Source organism: Pseudorca crassidens, chromosome 13, assembly GCF_039906515.1.
Source record: "Pseudorca crassidens isolate mPseCra1 chromosome 13, mPseCra1.hap1, whole genome shotgun sequence".
In the NCBI taxonomy this organism is placed as follows: Eukaryota; Metazoa; Chordata; class Mammalia; order Artiodactyla; family Delphinidae; genus Pseudorca; species Pseudorca crassidens.
In genome coordinates, this window is record NC_090308.1 from 16,652,562 (window position 1) to 16,673,491 (window position 20,930).

The following is a 20,930-nucleotide window of genomic DNA, read 5'->3' on the forward strand; positions in this document are numbered from 1 at the left end:
AAAAAGAATAGATACATGTATATGTATAACTGAATCACTCTGTTGTACACCTGAAACTAACACAACATTGGTAATCAACTACACTCCAATATAAAATAAAAAGTTAAAAAGAAAAAGAGGCTGACAACAGCAGGGGCTGCTAGCAGCACTTCCAGCAACTGGGGGAATAAGCCCTTCATTCCTAACAGAAACTCTGAGCAGTACATAACAGCATCCACAGCTGTGCATGCTATATGGCCCTTGAATATACTTTTTAATATAAGTTCCATGAGCAGCCCCTTTGGATTCCATCAGACCTCTTTTCTTGGGAGAAACTTGTAAGCAAAAGGTTAAAGGAGTGAACTACAGCCCCCAAAATAGTTTACAGAAGAGAAGAACTGCATCTGGTCTTGACTGAAGTTACAACTGAAGCTCAATGAATCCTTCCTCCACTATCCATTTTATATTCCCCTTGCCTTCAGCTAGCATCTCTGCTGGTCTCAGTGGCTTACCTGGTAGTGTGACCCAGACCCTAATCACTGAGGGATGTGAGCTGCTGGCTACCATGTGTTCCCCAGCCAGCACTGCTGCACATGCCTATTAACCATCAAATCAGACAGGGAACTACCAAGAGATGCCCAAGTGGATCACTAAGTGACAAAATTTTTCTTCCTTTCCCCCATTATATAACAGCAGCCCTACCGTCTTCCAAGGATTAGGGTCAGTTGTCCCTAATAAGATAATAACTACTTTTCATTCCTGCTGGTTCCTTGTTACATGAAGATCAAAGTGCCTAGACAACAGTCATGGCTTATTGATCGGTGGGACTACTGATGTGTCACTTGGTAGAAGTATTTCTCTTTGTGAATCAGAATCCCCAGACCCACAGAACACAGAACTGTGGAGGCAGGAAGCACAGATTCCCTGAGTGGTCACTGAGAGTGATGGTAAGCAAGACCCCTCCTGCTTCTACCCACAGGTTCATGGACCCGTGAGCCATGGCCGCTGAGCCTGCGCGTCCGGAGCCTGTGTTCTGCAACGGGAGAGGCCACTACAGTGAGAGGCCCACGTACCAAAAAAAAAAAAAAAAAAAAAATTCACTGTTTCGTTCTTAATGAATTTGATTTATTGCTAGGGAAACGTGAAGAAAATAAACTTTCTCACACAGGAAAAATAAAACATAACTACATAGTAAAGTATTGCAAGAGACTAAATGTTTGTGTCCTCCCAAAATCTACATATTGAAGCCCTAGTCCCTGATGCTATTTGGAGGTAGGGCCTTTGGGAGGTAGTTAGGTTTAGACAAGGTCATAAGCAAAGATAGGATGGATGCCCTTAACAGGGGATGAAGAGGCCAGAGCTTTCTCTCCTTCTCACTCTGTCTCTCTCTCCCATGTGAGGATACAGCTAGAAGGAGTTCTCTGCAAGACAGGAAGAGGGCTCTCACCAAGGACTCCACCATGCTGGCACCCTGATCTCAAACTTTCAGCCTCCAGAACTGTGAGAAATATACATTTGTTGTTTAAGCCACCCAGTCTGTGGTATTTGTTATAGCAACCTGAGTTGACTAAGACAAGTTTCTAAAGTATTTTAAAATCAGGGGTACAATTTAAGCTGCAAATACATGTAAAATTCTCAATTTCGGAATCTGCTATGTTTACATCTTGCTTGTCAAAAGAAATCAAATGTTTATAGGACATTAAAAATTGTGATCATCTTTTCTTTTCTTTTCTTTTCTTTTTGCAGTACGCGGGCCTCTAGCTGCTGTGGCCTCTCCCGTTGCGGAGCACAGGCTCCAGACGTGCCGGCTCAGCGGCCATGGCTCACGGGCCCAGCCGCTCCACGGCATGTGGGATCTTCCCGGACCGGGGCACAAACCCGTGTCCCCTGCATCGGCAGGCGGACTCTCAACCACTGCGCCACCAGGGAAGCCCTGTGATCATCTTTTTTAAACGAAAAGATTCATAAAAGATATTCATAGCATTATATAATTTAATTATATACACTTATGCAAGCATATTAAAGAAAAACACTGTCCTTCACTAGGCTAATTCTTATTTATTGTACAAGTCTCAGCTAAATGTCAGTTCCTGTGGGAATCCTTTCCTGACCCGCTGAGTTTGGGCTGGGTGTCCCTCTGCTGTGCTCCCACAGCACAATGAATTTTACCTCTAGTGGAGGGGTATTAGAACTGCCTGTTTCCCTGTAACTCTTCCTACTAAATTGTAAACTTTTTGAGGATGGGGTCATGCCTTGTTCAACACGACATCCCTGGCATCTATCCCTGTCCTGCTCCAGATAGGAGTTCTGTGTCTATTTGTTGAATGAATAAGTGAATCATCTCTAGCGAAGCCAGTAGCCAACTGTGTTCATTGTAAAATATACTTTGGAAAATGCAAGGGGTTCCCCTCCTTCTTATTTTTTTGAATCAAAATGAACAGGAAAAAAAGTAAAAGGCCAGAGTTTTAAAAACTGCCCATGTGTTAGAAATGTTGGAAACATTAAAAAAAAAAAATTAGAACACTAAAGCAAAACAATGAATTTTGCCAAGAAGGAAACAAGAATGGGACATTAAAATTAGAATAGCCATTCCAGAATTTGAAATGGCAAGTATCAGAGGAATTTTTGAGAAGGATAATAAAAGGTTTTGTTCATATGGAACTGAAGAAGCACACACACAGTTCATATAGAGATTTTATTCAAATCGTTTCATTTTATGCAAACCAGATAGTGAGCCCATTCTGGCACTTTTGTTTGTTGTCTTTGTCTAAAATCATGTGCTCTGAGGAAAACTATGAATTGCTTTAAACATTAACAGATGCTGGATTTAAACAGTGATCAACTTCTAAACTGCTGATTTCCACGGAAAAACTAAATACATATTCTCTGTTCTGTATCAAGTTTGAAGCTATTATACTATGAAGCGGTTTCTTATGTTTGAGAAAATGTAAAATAAGTGTCATAAAAAGCAATGGTTTAATGGCTGTTTGTTTCTTCTTTGTATCTGGAGTTGGTTGACATCAACCAATTTTTGCTAAAATGTACCCAGCATGATGATAATAGCTAACAGTTATTGAGGGCTTACTATGTGCCAGGCACTGTTCTAAGGGCTTTATATGTATTAACTCATTTAAGCCTCATAATAACGCCATGAGAGATATTATCCCACTTTTACAGTTGAGGAACCTGAGTCATATAGAGAAATTTGCTTAAGGACACAAACTAGTAGGTTTGGCATCTGGGAGTTGACCCAAAGTTGTCTAGCTTCAGAGCCTGAACTCTTCTTAGTTGCAAGCAATAGCCAACTTTGTTCAACTTAGTAGAAAAAGGAGTTTATTCGAAGGATAGTAGGCAACCCACAGAACTTTGGGGAATGCTGGAGAAGTAGGCATGAGGCTAGAGAGCAGGTACAATTCCCGAAACCACAGGGCAGAGCTGCCCTGGTGAGAAAACCACAGCCCTTTCTACCGCCACTGGCCACTGGATGTGCCATAGAATAGGTGCAATAAACCTTTTCCTTCTTTTTGACATGAGCAGGTAACTGAAAGTCTCGCTTGCTCTTTTTTCTTTTTTTTTTTTTGTATAAACCAAATTAACTGTGTATCACGATTTCACCAATGTCATTCCATCTTCCACTGAGGCAGAAAATTGTACTCATCCACGCTTATTGAATAAACTGGATCATACAGAGTGGAAGTGGTTCTCTATGGAGAAATATTGCTTTTGAACTAAAGAGGTGAGGGATGTGGCCTCGGGGAACAAGGGTGTGGGAAGACTGTCAGATTCTGCTGCATTTTTAAAGCCTTGGTATATTTCCTCCATCATGTTTGGGGAGCTAGCGCACACAGCAGAGATGCATGGTTAGGTGACAAAGGCTGGTTTCAAGGCACAAGGAACCCCTTAGAGCAGGGGTCTAATCAAAGATCTGGTGCAGAGGTTAAATCTCCCTTTCTGTGATATAATTAGACCTGGTATTCATACCAAGCAGGAGCCTGAAAGCCAACTGTATGCACCTCTTACCAACACCACATGAGTGACACCCTGTTGGGGGCCTGAAACAGGTGGTGAGGGAGTGTTTATACCATGGATATTGACAAACCCCTCCATAGCACCAACTGCTCAACATTTACCCATTAGGTAGAGGTACCACAGACAGAACTGCCAGAGCGGAAGCAGAGGGGCTTCACACACGGTGTTTCCATTAAATAAAACCTAGTACTGGATTCCAAACCAGGATCTCTACTGTGCTTATTGACTTAACATCTGAAAAGTCATAGAGGCTGAACCTGAAGCTCCTTGGGAATTTATTTTAAAATGAGTAACTAAAAGAGTGTCCCCACTGATATACTTTAACAATGCAAGTAAGTAGATTTCAATGTATTGTATTTCAGAAACAATAAACTAAAAATAGATTCAGGGTCAAAGGTCTCTTTGAGAATGTTCATTTGGAGGACAGAAAACAGTAAAGAGACACAACTGAAAGAAAAGAACATTCACAGTAAGCAGTAACAACCAGAGCATGAAACTAAGAATGAATCAATCAACATTTCACTGATTACTGTAAAAAATGAACAAATCACAATCAGCCCAGTGCCTGCAAGCCTCGCTCCCCTTATACAACCTGCGTATACTCCCTCTAAGCTGCTCCTAATGAAAAGGGGCCGTTTAGTCACAACCTTAGCACAGGCTGCAGGTGAGCAAATGAGGTGGCGAGGAGTGTTGGGAAGAACCACAGACTTTGATGGGGTAAAGATGTCAAAATAAATTCTCTACTTTGCTGCCAAAAGTGGCACTCAAGGATCACGCAGAGAAGCAGAGTTCAATTTCCAGTCCCTTGTGGTTTCTTTCCTGATCACCCACAGGTTAGTTAGTTCTGGTGAAAGTTACTGACCATCTGTGTCCCATCTGTAGATGTTATGACAATGCTCAGTGTGTCCAACAGTTGTGTCACGAGGCTTGAACTGCTTTCATAACAAGCTAAGCAGACACAAGGGCAGTCGTTACCCAGAAGTCACACTAAAAATGCTGTCTTATCTTAGGATTTCCAGACACACTTATATGTATAGGAAAAAATGCCATCACTCCAAACATGAAGATCAGTGATGTGGTGTTTTTTATTGCAGGCTTCTGGACTGCCAGGGCTGATACCATCTGTGTCTGACAGAATCTTATGTAATGACTATCTCCCTCTCTGAGGGAATGTTAGTCTGCTGGGGTTGCCATAACAAAACCCAATAGACCGGGTGGCTTAAACCACAGAAATATACTTTCTGGAGGTGAGAAGTTCAAGTTCAAGGTTCCAGTTGATCTGGTTTCTGGTGAGAGAGCTCTCTTTCTGACACAAACAGCTGCCTCCTTGCTTTGTTCTCATGTGTGTGGAAAGATGAAGGGTCGGGGTGGGTAGAGGAAGGGAAAGAGAGAGTTCTCCCGTGTCTCTTCTTAAAAGGAAACTAATCCTATCAAATCAGGGCCCCACCCTTACAAACTCATTTGGCTGCACTTACTTCCTTAGAGACCCCATCTCCAAATACAGCCACACTGGGAATTAGGGCTTCAATACATGAATTTTGGGGGGACACAAGCTTTCAGTCCCTAGCAGCCATTGTCCAGACCAGTCTGAGACAGAGGATTGCTCGCGATATGGGTCAAGCATTTAGTGCAGCATTTCTCGTGATTGAATATTAGGCCTACTATAGATTTTTCAGCAGAGCTTTCCCTTAGAATGAGGAAAGAGACTGGAGACAGAGATTTCCTTTTCCTTTCCTGGGTAGTCAGGGCTGAGGTAAGGTCCAAAGCGGGGACAGGGCAAGTCCTATATAATGATTTTTATCTAGTCCATCATTGTTTCCAGCATCCTTCCCCACAAAAGTGAATTTTCACTCAGGCCCAGAGTCCTTAGGAACTTTTGGCTGGTGACAGAAACTAAGCCAGCCCTACTGTAAAGTCAGGAAGCCTGTGGCCTGGTCTATCCGAAAAGGTCTGACTACAGAATACAAAGGGGAATTTGTCATGCCATGCAATGGTACCCTAGGCAGTGGGGCTGACAAAGAACTCAAAGGCTTTAAAAATGATCTCCATTTTTTAAAATTAGGAATACATTTTTTTTTAATTAAAAAAATTTTGTAATTCCCGGTTCAGAGAAATCCTAATTCTGCAACCCCAGTGATAAGTCCCCATCCAAGCCCTTGGAGTTGTCATGGAAACATGCACAGCACCTGCCATCTGAGGGATCTGGTTGTTGCTCTGGGTGTTTTCATTGGGGATCTAAGTCTGAAACCACCTCAGCTGTGCCTCATCAGCTCTTCCATTTTCTTTGAGCAGTCTGATTTTGTGTTGTTGGTGGTTGTTTGCTAACATGTGGGTTTTGCCCACTATATAATTATTACCTTCCATCATTACAGAGGATGAGTCTGTACTAGCTATTGGAATGAAAGGCAATGTTTTATACTGGCATTTTAATCAGTGGAACTTACTGTCATAAAATCTCTGTAAGACAGTAATGATTTGCAAAACCTAATATTACATCTTTTGTAGAGCCTTGCATCTGAGTATAATTGACTGATTTATTAGATGTCTGTGGTTCGTTGATTTTCTAGACAGAAAAAAATTGGATTGCAGTTTCTGGCCGCTATTTTCTTCAAATTGATCATGCTGGCTCTCATAAATGTTCCCTTTATACTCATGTTCTTATTTTTGCACAAAAGGAAGTGTATTATATACAGTGTGGTATCGTTGGCCTTGGAATTAGAGTCAGAGTTTTGTTTCTGGTTTTTCCTGCAGAAGCTCTTTATTTGTTGTTGTCGCAAAGTATTTTGAAGGCAGTTTTATTCAGAGGAATTTTCCTTACAAAAGGCTGCTTATTTTCTGAGCATACATCTCTTCAGTCCAGCATTATCCCTATGAAGGGAAATTTTCTGAACGCTACTTTGCTCAATTTACAATGATGCCAAACAAATACACAGGCATTTATTGACAATTAATCTCGGTACTATTGCCAAGGCAAGAATGACTTTCAGAAAATTTTTCTTTATGCCAATGTTGATAATAAGGTATTTCTGGCTTGAACAGGAGTTTAACTAAATGTTAAAACCTAAGGCCACAAAATAATTAAAAGCTAATAGCTGTCCCTGCTCTCTTACATAAAATATGATGCAACATACCAAGTGAGACATTTGAGTTTAGGATTATTGACTCTTTTGAGGCTTATGAATAAGTCTAGAAGTAAACAGAGTAAGGAGAAAATAGAAACAGGAAATACTTCCTAACTAATTCTATGAGGCCAACATAATCCTAATACCAAAACTAGACAAAGACATTATAAGAAAGAAAACTGCAGACCAATATCTCTCATGAACACGAATATTTTGTAGAGGTGCAGAAATCCTCTACAAAATATTAGCAAATTGAATCCAACAATGCATAAAATGATGTATAAACCATGACCAACTGGAATTTATTCCAAGTATGGAAGGCTGGTTCAACATTTGAAAATCAATTAATGTAATCCATCATAACAAGTTAAAGATGAGAAATTATATGCTTATATCAATACAAGCTGAACAAGCATTTGACAAAATCCCAATATCCTTTTATGATAAAAAAAAAACAAACCTCGGGCTTCCCTGGTGGCGCAGTGGTTGAGAGTCCGCCTGCCGATTCAGGGGACGTGGGTTCGTGCCCCGGTCCGGGAAGATCCCACATGCCGCGGAGCGGCTGGGCCCGTGAGCCATGGCCGCTGGGCCTGCGCGTCCGGAGCCTGTGCTCCGCAACGAGAGAGGCCACAACAGTGAGAGGCCCACGTAACGCAAACAAAACAAAACAAAACAAAAAAACCTCATCAAATTAGGAATAGAGGGGAACTTCCTCAAATTGATAAAGAACATGTACAAAAACCCTACAGCTAACATCATACTTAATGGTGAGAAAGTAGATGCTTTTCTTCTAATATGAGGAACAAGGCAAGGATAACCACGCTCACCACTCTTTTTCAGCATCATACTGAAAGTCCTAAACTAACGCAGTAAGACAAGAAAAGGAAATAAAAGGCATATAGATTGAGAAGGAAGAAATAAAACTGTCTTTGTTCACAGAAAGCATGATTGTCTGTGTAGAAAATCCCAAAGAATCAATCACGACAGCAAAAACCTCCTGGAACTAATAGGCAATCATAGCAAGATTGCAGCATACAAGATTAATATACAAAAGTTAATTGCTTTCTCGTATACCAGCAATGAACAATTGGAATATGAAATTTAAAACACAATATCATTTACATTAGCACCCAAAATGAAATCCTTAGGTATAAATCTAACAAAATAGGTATAATATCTACATGAGGAAATTAAAGTCCTCTGGTAAAAGAAATCAAAGAAGATATAAATAAATGGCGAGATATTTCATGTACGTAAATATAGGAAGACTTCAATATCGTCAAGATACCAACTGTTCCAACTTGATCTATATATTCAATGCAATCCTAGTCAAAATCCCAGCAAGTTATTATTATTTTTTTAATATTTTTTTAACATCCTTATTGGAGTATAATTGCTTAACAATGGTGTGTTAGTTTCTGTTTTATAACAAAGTGAATCAGCTATACATATACATATATCCCCATATCTCCTCCCTCTTGCGTCTCCCTTCCACTCTCCCTATCCCACCCCTCTAAGTGGACAAACTGGCTCTGAAGTTTATACAGAAAGGCAAAAGACCCAGAATAACCAACACAATATTGAAGGAAGGCACAGGGGACTTATACTACCCAACTTCAAGATTTACTCTAAGGCTATAGCAATTAAGACAGTTGGTATTGGCAAAGGAATAAACAAATAGAAAAATGAAACAGAACAGAGTGCCCAGAAATAGGCCCCCACAAATAAAGTAAGTTGAACTTTAACAAAGGAGCAAAGGCAATTCAATGGAAACAAGACGGTGTTTTCAACATTTGGTGCTGGAACAACTGGACATCCACATGCAAAAAAATTAATCTAGACACAGACCTAATCCTTTCACAAAAATCAACTCAAAACAGATCACAGAATTAAATGTAAAATGCAAAACTATAAGACTTCCAGAAGATAACAAAGGAGAAAATATATAGATGACCTTGTGTTTGACAAGGTCTTTTTAGATACAATACCAAAAGCATGATCCATGAAAGAAAAAAATTGTTAAGTTGCATTTCATTAAAATTTAAAACTTCTGCTCTGTGAAAAACATTGTTAAGAGAATGAAAAGACAAGCCGCAGGCTGGGAGAAAATAATTATAAAACACATATCTGATAGGAGACTGGTATCCCAAACAAAGAATTTGTAAAACTTAACAGTAAAAAACCAAAAATCTCAATTTAAAAAATGGGCAAAAGATATGAACAGACATATCACCAAAGAAGACAGACAAATAGCAAATAAGCATGTGAAAAGATGCACAACATCTGGGAATTCCCTTTCGGTCTGGTGGTCAGAGCTCCATACATCCACTGCAGGGGGTACAGGTTTGACCTCTGGTCAGGGAACACAGCCAAAAACAAACAAACACGAAAAAACAAAAATAGATGCACGACATCATATGTCATTAGGAACTGCCAATGAAAGCAACAGCGAGCTATTTCTACATACCTATTAAAATGGCTAACATCCACAAAACGGACTCCACCAAATGCTGGTGAGAATGTGCGGCAGCAGGAATGAACTCTCACTCATGGCTGGTGAGATGTAAACTGGTACAGCCACTTTGGAAGACAGTCTGTAGTTTCTTACAAGACTAAACATACTCTTGCCATATGATCTAGAAATTGTGCTCCTTGATATTCACCTGAATGAACTGAAAACTTATGTCCGCACAAAAACCTGTACGTGAATGTTTACAGCAGCTTTATGCATTTTTTGACGCGCAAGCCCAGCGGCCATGGCTCACGGGCCAGCCGCTCCGCGGCATGTGGGATCCTCCCGGACCGGGGCACGAACCCGTGTCCCCTGCATCGGCAGGCGGACTCTCAAGCACTGCGCCACCAGGGAAACCCCAGCAGCTTTATTCTTAATTGCCAAAACTTGCAAGTAACCAAGATAGCCTTCAATAGGTGAATAGATAAACTGTGGTGCATCCACACAATGGAGAGTTATTTGGCAATGATAAACTCTCAAGCCACAAAGAGACACATGAAAAAATGACTGGGAACATCTATATTTTGCAGTAAATTGGACCGAAAACAAAAAAGGTAGGAAAATAAGCAGCCAGAAAGAAAATAATGTATCTACTCAAAATAGAAAAAAACATAACCACAAGGTAATAAAATGAGCATTCTAAAGGGTTGTGATACAAGCAAAAGCACAAATAACACCCCAAAATCAACCTCACTGAGGTTTTGTGTACAGGTTGGGCCAAAAGCCCACTCTACAGATGTCCTATAAAAGTCAACTGCAGGGCTTCCCTGGTGGCGCAATGGTTGAGAGTCCGCCTGCCGATGCAGGGGACACGGGTTTGTGCCCCGGTCCGGGAAGATCCCACACGCCGCAGAGCGGCTGGGCCCGTGAGCCATGGCCGCTGAGCCTGCGCGTCCGGAGCCTGTGCTCCGCAACGGGAGAGGCCACAGCAGTGAGAGGCCCGCGTACCGCATAAAAAAAAAAAAAAAAAAGTCAACTGCAGCAGCCCCTTTCCAGGTCAGCGGACATTCTCTGGATCCCTGTCCCGATCTCAGTAGAGTATTTGAGAGTGTAGAAGCCTCTGCAGCAGCCAGAGAACGTGGCAAGCCTGGATCCCCATGTATCAGTGGATGACCCAGGGCAGGTGACGACCTCTCAAAGACCGGAAACCAGAATGCACTCAAGCATAGATACGACATGTACAGGCTCTCTGCTCCCACCACGCAGAGCAGATTCCAGCTCTGTCCGTTTCTGGCCATGAGACTTTGAGAATCAAATGAGAAAAATGAATTACTATATTACGTGTTACTGTTTTCTGGTTTTTACTCCAATGCCCACCAAATGGATTCTCTGCTTGGCTCACTAGGATTGTTAATACTATTGGACAAGATGGATGACTTTTGTTTTGTTTTCCTCTGCAGGGTGCTGCGCCTTAACTCTCTGTTTTTCATCAAATGCTGCTTCTGTCCCCAGCCCAGTTTCTGGGTCTTCGAATTCCAGCCAAGTTTCAGCAAGCCAAGGCTGCTTATTTCCAAAGGGAGAGCAATTCCTTTGTAGCTAACACGCCAATGGCAATATCGCTTCACTGAACCTGCAGGGTTAGGATAATAATTATCTAAATACCATTAGAAAAAGACAAATAGCATTCTCTATGTGGAAGCTGAAGCAAAATGAAAGTGAAACTAACTTTATTTAAACAAGTAAGAGGTTCTAGGTTGTTATCAATAGGCAATTACTTGGCTGGTCCCATAGATGATGCATATTGAACAGGCTCCTGAATCTAAGAAATACAGGGAGAAAAAGGATGCTTTCTTGGATGCTGGTGCCAGTGCCACACAGCTGGGCAGCAGGCAATAGGAACAATTTTGCACCTACTTTCTCACAGCCTAGTAACTGGGCAGAATTTTATAGTCAGTGGCAGTAAAAATGTGGCAACTATACATTTGAAGGCCAGAAACTGAATCACCAAAACAACCCGGGGGAAAAAACAGAGAGAGAAAGATAGTAGAAATTCACCTAATAACTGAAAAAATAAGATAAAGAAGATTTTTTAAAAACACAGAGGTTTGGGGCTTCCCTGGTGGCGCAGTGGTTGAGAGTCAGCCTGCGGATGCAGGGGACACAGGTTCGTGTCCCGGTCCGGGAAGATCCCATATGCCGTGGAGTGGCTGGGCCCATGAGCCATGGCCGCTGAGCCTGCGCGTCCGGAGCCTGTGCCCCGCAACGGGAGATGCCACAACAGTGAGAGGCCCGTGTACCGCAAAAAAAAACCCAGAGGTTTGGGAAAAGTGCAAACTTTTGGTCAAAAAGAATTAAAAAATGAATAAAGGCTTGGGGAGGAGAGCATTATGCATAAAGAGTTTCCAAGGCTTCAGGAAATGAATGGGACGTACTTTAGAAGATCCAGAAATTGCACAATTGTTCTTTGGAATTAGTACAAGATTAAATTAGAGATGTAACGATAAGGGAACATCTAAGACAGAGTAAAGAATTTCTCTGTATCGGAAATAACTATTTGCTTTGTTAAGAAAAGAAAAGAAAAAAGAAAGAAAAGAAGAAAACCACAAGTATTCAGAAAGACGTTTCATTAAAAAAAGTATACACTTAAAGCGCTGAAAACTATTCCAATATTTACTGGCATCCAATTAATTAAAATCCTAAGAGGAGAAGACATGGGATCAGCACGCCTAATTCTGAAGAAATCACATTTATTTACTAAATTATTGTATCAGTGGGGTTTATAAACATCAAGTCAGTAAAGTTATTATTTTAATTATGAGTTACAATGGTAGGAGATGCTGCTTTTTAATGAAAAGTTAGGTTAACAGAGTAAAAGCATTGACCTAGAGTCTCCAAAATACTGAGTGTCAGAGTATCTGTTCATGTCAGAAGAATTTTTAACACCTAAATAATTTATCTAGGAGGAAACTTCTTGTTGAATAATCACATTTTATCAGCCTAATCCCAAAACTTCTCCCTACATAGTGGTTCAGAGTACAGATCCTGATACCAGGCTGCCTGACCCAAGTCCTGGCTCTGTCCCTTGTTTGCTGGGTGACCTGAGGCAAATTACTTATTCTCTGTTCCTGTTTCTTCATCTGTAACCTGAAGGTATTAATGTTACCTACACTAGATGTTTGCTGGGAAGATTAAAAGAGTTAAAATAGGTAAATCCCTTAAAACAGTGAACTAGGTAGCTGATGAGAGTGTATCATGGATTTAACAATTGAAGAAGCAACTCCCCCTCTACCCACCCCTTCCAGCCAGAGTCCGTGGGTGGTACCTCAGGGGTCCAGACGACACCTCCATGCCCTGGCAGAGTATGCAGACTTAACTGGGTGACAGATCTGCCAGGAAGTGCTCCAGACGAAGTCAAAAGAACCTGAAAGCAAGGCTGGGAGGTGGACCGTCTCAAGCTGGCCTGCTTCTAAATAGAGGTGGGACTCAGAGGGACTGCAGCAGTATGGGAGCCAGGGTGGGGGCAAGATAGCAGGGCAAGTGACTCCTGGGCCTAGAGAATGCTGACAACCCTGGGAGGCGCTCCACTGCAGCCATTCGGGTAGCAGATGCGTCAAGGACACAGTTCTGCACCTCATGAACTAGAGGGTTGAGCTGCCCATCAACCAAAGGCCAACAGGCTCAGCAAAGACTGCTGAATGGCCCTTGGACCAGAGGATCCTTGTTTAAATGCACCATCTTCAGGAAACTTCCCCAACACCCAGATGTTACCAGGAGAAAGAAAGAAGGAGAGATGGGCAAGTCTCTGAGAGCCTGAACATTTGCCTCTAGAGAGACTGGGGTAAGTTTTAAATTGGAATTAGGTTCTTTTTAAATGCCCAAATCAAGTGTTTTCAACTGTCAGCAGAAATAGAGGCTTAGGGAAAAGCTGAGAACAGTCACTAAAAAAAAAAAAAGCAAAGAAAAACTGGCACCGCAGCAGTTCTCATAGTGCCTGTCATCACTGCGATGGTCATCGTTTTGTTTGACTCGACTCCGGTCCCAGCGTTACCAATAGCATCCTTTTCACTCTCAACGGGGTTCCAATTTGGATTTGCAAGGGCACCCTAGTCATAACCCACTCGAGAATTGTTATACAGGTTTACTAAATAACAGATAACCCTAAATAGCAAAGTGGAGCTGAGCCATTGAGAAATGGGGTGCAGATGAGAGGTGAATTCTCAGAAGCAAGAGAAATGTTGAAAACAAAATGTTGTGGTAACTCCTGGTGAGGTGCTAGAGAAGAGCGTCACCTAGCACAGAGCCCAAGGTGAGTCCAAAAAGCTAGACTAAATATTTAAAGATAAGAATTCTACGAGTTATTTGTTTTGACTGTGCTCCAGGATGCAAAGACTTACTTATGAGGTGAATATAACAGAGTGATGCTCGTGGCCAAAACCAGAGCCGCTGAAAGCCAACCTGGGGCCAGTCAGGAGCCAATCAGGTAGGTGACTCACCTGGCCCTCGCTGCTTCTGCCCAGGGAGGGACACAAGCAAGTCCCTCGAAACTAGGAGAACCAGAAAGAGGAGCCTGTGTTAGGCGTGAGAAGAGGATGGAAGTCCTGGGATGGAAATTTTTAACTGGCCAGTGACTGATAGAGTATTTGGCTTTGCCTGGTTCACGTGTTGCTCCAGAGCGTGTGGACTGCTGCAACCACAATACCGAAAAGTCATCAATATTGAAAAGTCATCAATATTGCAGGAGCAGCAGTCTTAGAGAGGGTCCAGGAATCTGCACTTGGTGATTCTGACAGGACATTTGGTCTCATGCCCACCCTTGGAGGAACACTGAATGTTGCTGGAATTGAGTTTTGAAATCAAAAGTTAAATATCAAGGCTGGAGAGTCTCCTTTGAATGGGGGCGGGGGGGGGGGAATCCAGAAGTCGTGTTAACATAGGCAATCTTTGTCAGCAAGGTCAGGTTAAACCAAAACAACTTAGTTTTTAATGATTGCCAACAACTTTTTTCCACTTCCACTTTATATCCTTCATTCATTATCTTACTCATTACATTTATATTGCATTGTTACGTTTCTCACACTTTATCTAATTATAAACCATATCTTAAGCGAAAACTATTGAGATATATTTGGCTCTTCCTGTTTATTATTTTTTTTTAATCCTTTTCCAAGAAGTGAGATGAACTTTGGGATTTTCCTTCTCAGAGAAGTTTATGTTTCAAAGTCAAGTGAAAGTTGCCTGAAGATAACCTCCCTTTCTGGCTTTTGTTTTTGAAAATTAAAAAACAAAATTAAAAAACAAAATTAAGAGATTTTGACAGAGGAAAGTGAGACAGGTATCCACTTTGGGAGTGAGGGAGAAGATAAGGGACAAGAGAGGATGGTTAATACAAGAAGGGAACAGTAGTTAAATGTTAACTCTTAGTGACTGAGGAAGGGAACAGAACCTCACAGTACCATGAGTGAGCAGTCCCTAGGCACTGAGTACCCTTCCCAAGGGTGGCACTAAAACTGGAGCAATTTCCAAGGCCTATAAAGTCATAGACAACTGTAATATCAAGCACTTACAGGCCACAGAGCAGTGGAGTTTCCCAAATGTTCTGCTTTGCTGTAAGATCTCAGAAGCCCTCAAAAGGTCCTGGCTAGCAGGAACAGAAGATGGAACACAGAGAATCGAGTCCCAATAATGATTACTATTAACTTTCCTCTGAGTTAGATTTAATTTGACTTTTGAAAAAATAAAGTGAATGATATATTTCATGTCTTAACACTTGGTATGGGAAGGTAGACACCTATCATGCAAAAGGAAAATTCACCAGGAATGGTACAGATAATTGAAGTTCATAAAAAAGTCCCAGGGACTTCCCTGGTGGTACAGTGGTTAAGAATCCGCCTGCCAATGCAGGGGACATGGGTTCGAGCCCTGGTCCAGGAGGATCCCACATGCTGCGGGGCAACTAAGCCCGTGCGCCACAACTACTGAGCCTGCGCTCTAGAGCCTGTGAGCCACAACTACTGGGCCCACGTGCCACAACTACTGAAGCCCATGCACCTAGAGCCCCTGCTCCGCAACAAGAAAAGTCACCAAAATCAGAAGCCCGCGCACGGCAACGAAGAGTAGCCCCTGCTTGCCGCAACTAGAGAAATTCGGCACGCAGCAATGAAGACCCAACACAGCCAACAATAAATAAATAAATAAATAAATAAATAAATAAATAAATAAATAAATAAAACAGTCCCAAATCTATTAACTTTTTAAATTCAGCTCTTTGAATCAGAGTTCCAAACAACTCTCGAAATTAATGAATTCAAGTTTTAGTTCTTATCATTCTATTCTCCTTCTAGAGCCATGTGTTTAGAAAGAAGGGAAGTCAAGAGTGAAACAGACTAGCAATAGAACAAGACAATTGGTAGACTGGAAAAGCGACGTCTAAATTATTAAGAGGAGGCTAATATTAAGATGTATTGGGGAGGAGAGGAACCAAGATGGCGGAGTAGAAGGACATGCTCTCACTCCCTCCTGCAAGAACACCAGAATCACAACTAGCTGCTGGACAATCATTGACAGGAAGACACTGGAACCCACCAAAAAAGATACCCCATATTCAAAGACAAAGCAGAAGCCAAAATGAGATGGTAGGAGGGGCGCAATCACAGTAAAATCAAATCCCATAACCTCTGGGTGGGTGACTCACAGACTGGAGAACACTTATACCACAGAACTCCACCCACTGGAGTGAACATTCTGAGCCCCACATCAGGATTCCCAACCTAGGGGTCCGGCAATGGGAGGAGGAATTCCTAGAGAATCAGACTTTGAAGCCTAGTGGGAATTGATTGCAGGACTTCGACCAGACTTGGGAGAAACAGAGACTCCACTCTTGGAGGGCACACACAAAGTAGTGTGTGCATCGGGACCCAGGAGAAGGAGCAGTGACCCAAGGGGAGACTGAACCAGACCTACCTGCTACTGTTGGAGGGTCTCCTGCAGAGGCAGGGTGTGGCTGTGGCTCACTGTGGGGACAAGGACACTGGCAGCAGAAGTTCTGGGAAGTACTCCTTGGCGTGAGCCCTCCCAGAGTCTGTCATTAGCCCCACCAAAGAGTTCAGGTAGGCTCAAGCATTGAGTTGCCTCAGGCAAAACAACCAACAGGGAGGGAACCAAGCCCCACCCAAAAACAGTCAAGCGGATTAAAGTTATACTGAGCTCTGCTCACCAGAGCAACAGTCAGCTCTACCGACCACCAGTCCCTCCCATCAGGAAACTTACACAAGCCTCATCGACCAGAGGGCAGACAGCAGAAGCAGGAAGAACTACAATCCTGCAGCCTGTGGAACAAACAACACATTCACAGAAAGATAGACAAGATGAAAAGGCAGAGGGCTATGTACCAGATGAAGGAACAAGATAAAACCCCAGAAAAACAACTAAATGCAGTGGAGATAGGCAACCTTCCAGAAAAAGAATTCAGAATAATGATAGTGAAGATGATCCAGGACCTCAGAAAAACAAAGGAGGCAAAGATCGAGAAGATGCAAGAAATGTTTAACAAAGACCTAGAAGAATTAAAGAACAAACAAAGAGAGATGAACAATACAATAACTGAAATGAAAACTACACTAGAAGGAATCAATAGCAGAATAACTGAGGCGGAAGAACAGAAAGGTGACCTGGAAGACAGAATGGTGGAATTCACTGCTGTGGAACAGAATAAAGAAAAAAGAATGAAAATAAATGAAGACAGCCTAACAGACCTCTGGGTCAACATTAAATGCAACAACATTCGCATCATAGGGATCCCAGAAGGAGAAGAGAGAGAGAAAGGACTAGAGAAAATATTTGAAGAGATTATAGTCAAAAACTTCCCTAACATGGGAAAGGAAATAGCCACCCAAGTCCAGGAAGCGCAGCAAGTCCCATACAGGATGAACCCAAGGAGAAACACGCAGAGACATATAGTAATCAAATTGACAAAATTTAAAGATAAAGAAAAATTATTGAAAGCAGCAAGGGAAAAACGACAAATAACATACAAGGGAACCCCCATAAGGTTAACAGCTGATTTCTCGGCAGAAACTCTACAAGCCAGAAGGGAGTGGCATGATATACTTAAAGTGATGAAAGAGAGGAAACTATAACCAAGATTACTCTACCCAGCAAGAATCACATTCAGATTCAGAAGCTTTACAGACAAGCAAAGGCTAAGAGAATTTGGCAGCACCAAAAGAGCTCTACAAAAAATGCTAAAGGAACTTCTCTTAGTGGGAAACACAAGGGAAGAAAAGGATCTACAAAAACAAATCCAAAACAATTAAGAAAATGGTCATAGGAACATACATATCAATAATTACCTTAAACATGAATGGATTAAATGCTCCAACCAAAAGACACAGGCTTGCTGAATGGATACAAAAACAAGATCCAAACATATGCTGTCAACAAGAGACCCAATTCAGACCTAGGGACACATACAGACTGAAAGTGAGGGGATGGAAAAAGATATTCCATGCAAATGGAAATCAAAAGAAAGCTGGAGTAGCTATACTCATATCAGATAAAATAGACTTTAAAATAAAGAATGTTACAAGAGACAACCAAGGACACTACATAATGATCAAGGGATCAAACCAAGAAGAAGATATAGCAATTATAAATATATATGCACCCAACATAGGAGCACCTCAATACATAAGGTAACTGCTAACAGCTATAAAAGAGGAAATCGACAGTAACACAATAATGGTGGGGGACTTTAACACCTCACTTACACCAATGGAAAGATCATCCAAAATGAAAATAAATAAGGAAGCAGAAGCTTTAAATGACACAATTGACTAGATAGATTTAACTGATATTTATAGGACATTCCATCCAAAAACAGCAGATTACACTTTCTTCTCAAGTGCACACTGATCATTCTCCAGGATAGATCACATCTTCGGTCACAAATCAAGCCTCAGTAAATTTAAGAAAATTGAACTCATATCAAGCATCTTTTCCGACCACAATGCTTTGAGATTAGAAATGCATTCCATGGAAAAAAACGTAAAAAACACAAACACATGGAGGATAAACAATATGTTACTAAATAACCAAGACATCACTGAAGAAATCAAAAAGGAAATCAAAAAATGCCTAGAGACAAATGACAATGAAAACATGATGATCCAAAACCTATGGGATGCAGCAAAAAGCAGTTCTAAGAAGGAAATTTATAGCTATACAAGCCTACCTCAAGAAACAAGAAACATCTCAAGTAAACAATCTAAACTTACACCTAAAGGAACTAGAGAAAGAAGAACAAACAAAACCCAGTGTTAGTAGAAGGAAAGAAATAATAAAGATCAAAGAAGAAATAAATGAAATAGAAACAAAGAAAACAATAGCAAAGATCAAGAAAACTAAAAGCTGGTTCTTGAGAAGATAAACAAAATTGATAAACCATTAGCCAGACTCATCAAGATAAAGAGGGAGAGGACTCAAATCAATAAAATTAGAAATTAGAAAGGAAGAAGTTCAAACAGACACCACAGAAATACAAAGCATCTTAAGAGACTACTACAAGCAACTCTACGCCAATAAAATGTTAAAGCTGGAAGAAATGGACAAATTCTTAGAAGGTATAACCTTCCAAGACTGAACCAGGAAGAAATAGAAAATATCAACAGACCAATCACAAGTCATGAAATTGAAACTGTGATTAAAAATCTTCCAACAAACAAAAGTCCAGGACCAGATGGCTTCACAGGTGAATTTTAGCAAACATTTTGAGAAGAGCTAACACCCATCCTTCTCAAACTCATCCAAAAAATTGCAGAGGAAGAACACGCCCAAACTCATTCTATGAGGCCACCATCACCCTGATACCAAAACCAGACAAAGATACTACAAAAACAGAAAATTACAGACCAATATCACTGATGAATACAGATGCAAAAATCTTCAACAAAATACTAGCAAACAGAATCCAACAACACATTAAAAGGATCGTACACCATGATCAAATGGGATTTATCTCAGGGATGCAAGGGTGCTTCGGTATACGCAAATCAATCAATGTGATACACCATATTAATAAATTGAAGAATAAAAACCATATGATCATCTCAGTAGATGCAGAGAAAGCTTCTGACAAAATTCAACACCCATTTATGATAAAAACCCTCCAGAAAGTGGGCATAGAGAGAAACTGCCTGAATATAATAAAGTCCATATATGACAAACCCACAGCAAACATAATTTTCAATGGTGACAAACTGAAAGCATTTCCTCTAAAATCGAGAATGAGACAAGGATGTCCACTCTCACCACTATTATTCAACATAGTTTTGGAAGTCCTAGCCACAGCAATCAGAGAAGAAAAAGAAATAAAAGGAATACAATTTGGAAAGGAAGAAGTAAAACTGTCACTGTTTGCAGATGACATGATACTATACATAGAGAATCCTAACAATGCCACCAGAAAACTACTAGAGCTAATCAATGAATTTGGTAAACTTGCAGGATACAAAATTAATGCACAGAAATCTCTTGCATTCCTATATACTAATGATGAAAAATCTGAAAGAGAAATTATGGAAACACTCCCATTCACCATTGCAACAAAAAGAATAAAATACCTAGGAATAAACCTACTTAGCGAAACAAAAGACCTGAATGCAGAAAACTATAAGACACTGATGAAAGAAATTAAAGATGATACCAACAGATGGAGAGATATACCAGGTTCTTGGACTGGAAGAATCAATATTGTGAAAATGACTATACTACCCAAAGCAATCTACATATTCAATGCAATCCCTATCAAATTACCAATGGCATTTATTATGGAACTAGAACAAATCATCTCAAAATTTGTATGGAGACACGAATGACCCCGAATAGCCAAAGCAGTCTTGAGGGAAAAAAACGGAGCAGGAGGATTCAGACTCCCTGACTTCAGACTATATTACAAAGCTACAGCAACCAAGACAATATGGTACTGGCACAAAAACAGAAATATAGATCAATGGAACAAGATAGAAAGCCCAGAGATAAACCCACGCACCTACGGTCAACTAATCTATGACAAAGGAGACAAAGATATACAATGGAGAAAAGACAGTCTCTTCAACAAGTGGTGCTGGGAAAACTGCACAGCTACATGTAAAAGAATGAAATTAGAACACTCACTAACACCATACACAAAAATAAACTCAAAATGGATTAGAGACCTAAATGGAAGACCGGACACTATAAATCTCTTAGAGGAAAACATAGGAAGAACACTCTTTGACATAAATCACAACAAGATCTTTTTTGATCCACCTCCTAGAGTAATGGAAATAAAAATAAACAAATGGGACTTAATG

General features: G+C 40.9%; 1 long non-coding RNA gene across 1 annotated transcript in view; it reads right to left on the minus strand.

Moving 5' to 3' along the window:
• Window positions 1–11,109: 11,109 nt before the first annotated feature.
• The window catches only part of LOC137204454 (uncharacterized), a 108,409-nt gene continuing 98,588 nt past the window's right edge, over window positions 11,110–20,930 (minus strand). Inside the window, exon 5 of the long non-coding RNA XR_010933626.1 lies at window positions 11,110–11,212. This is a non-coding gene — a long non-coding RNA (uncharacterized lncRNA). The remainder of the gene's footprint in view (window positions 11,213–20,930) is intronic.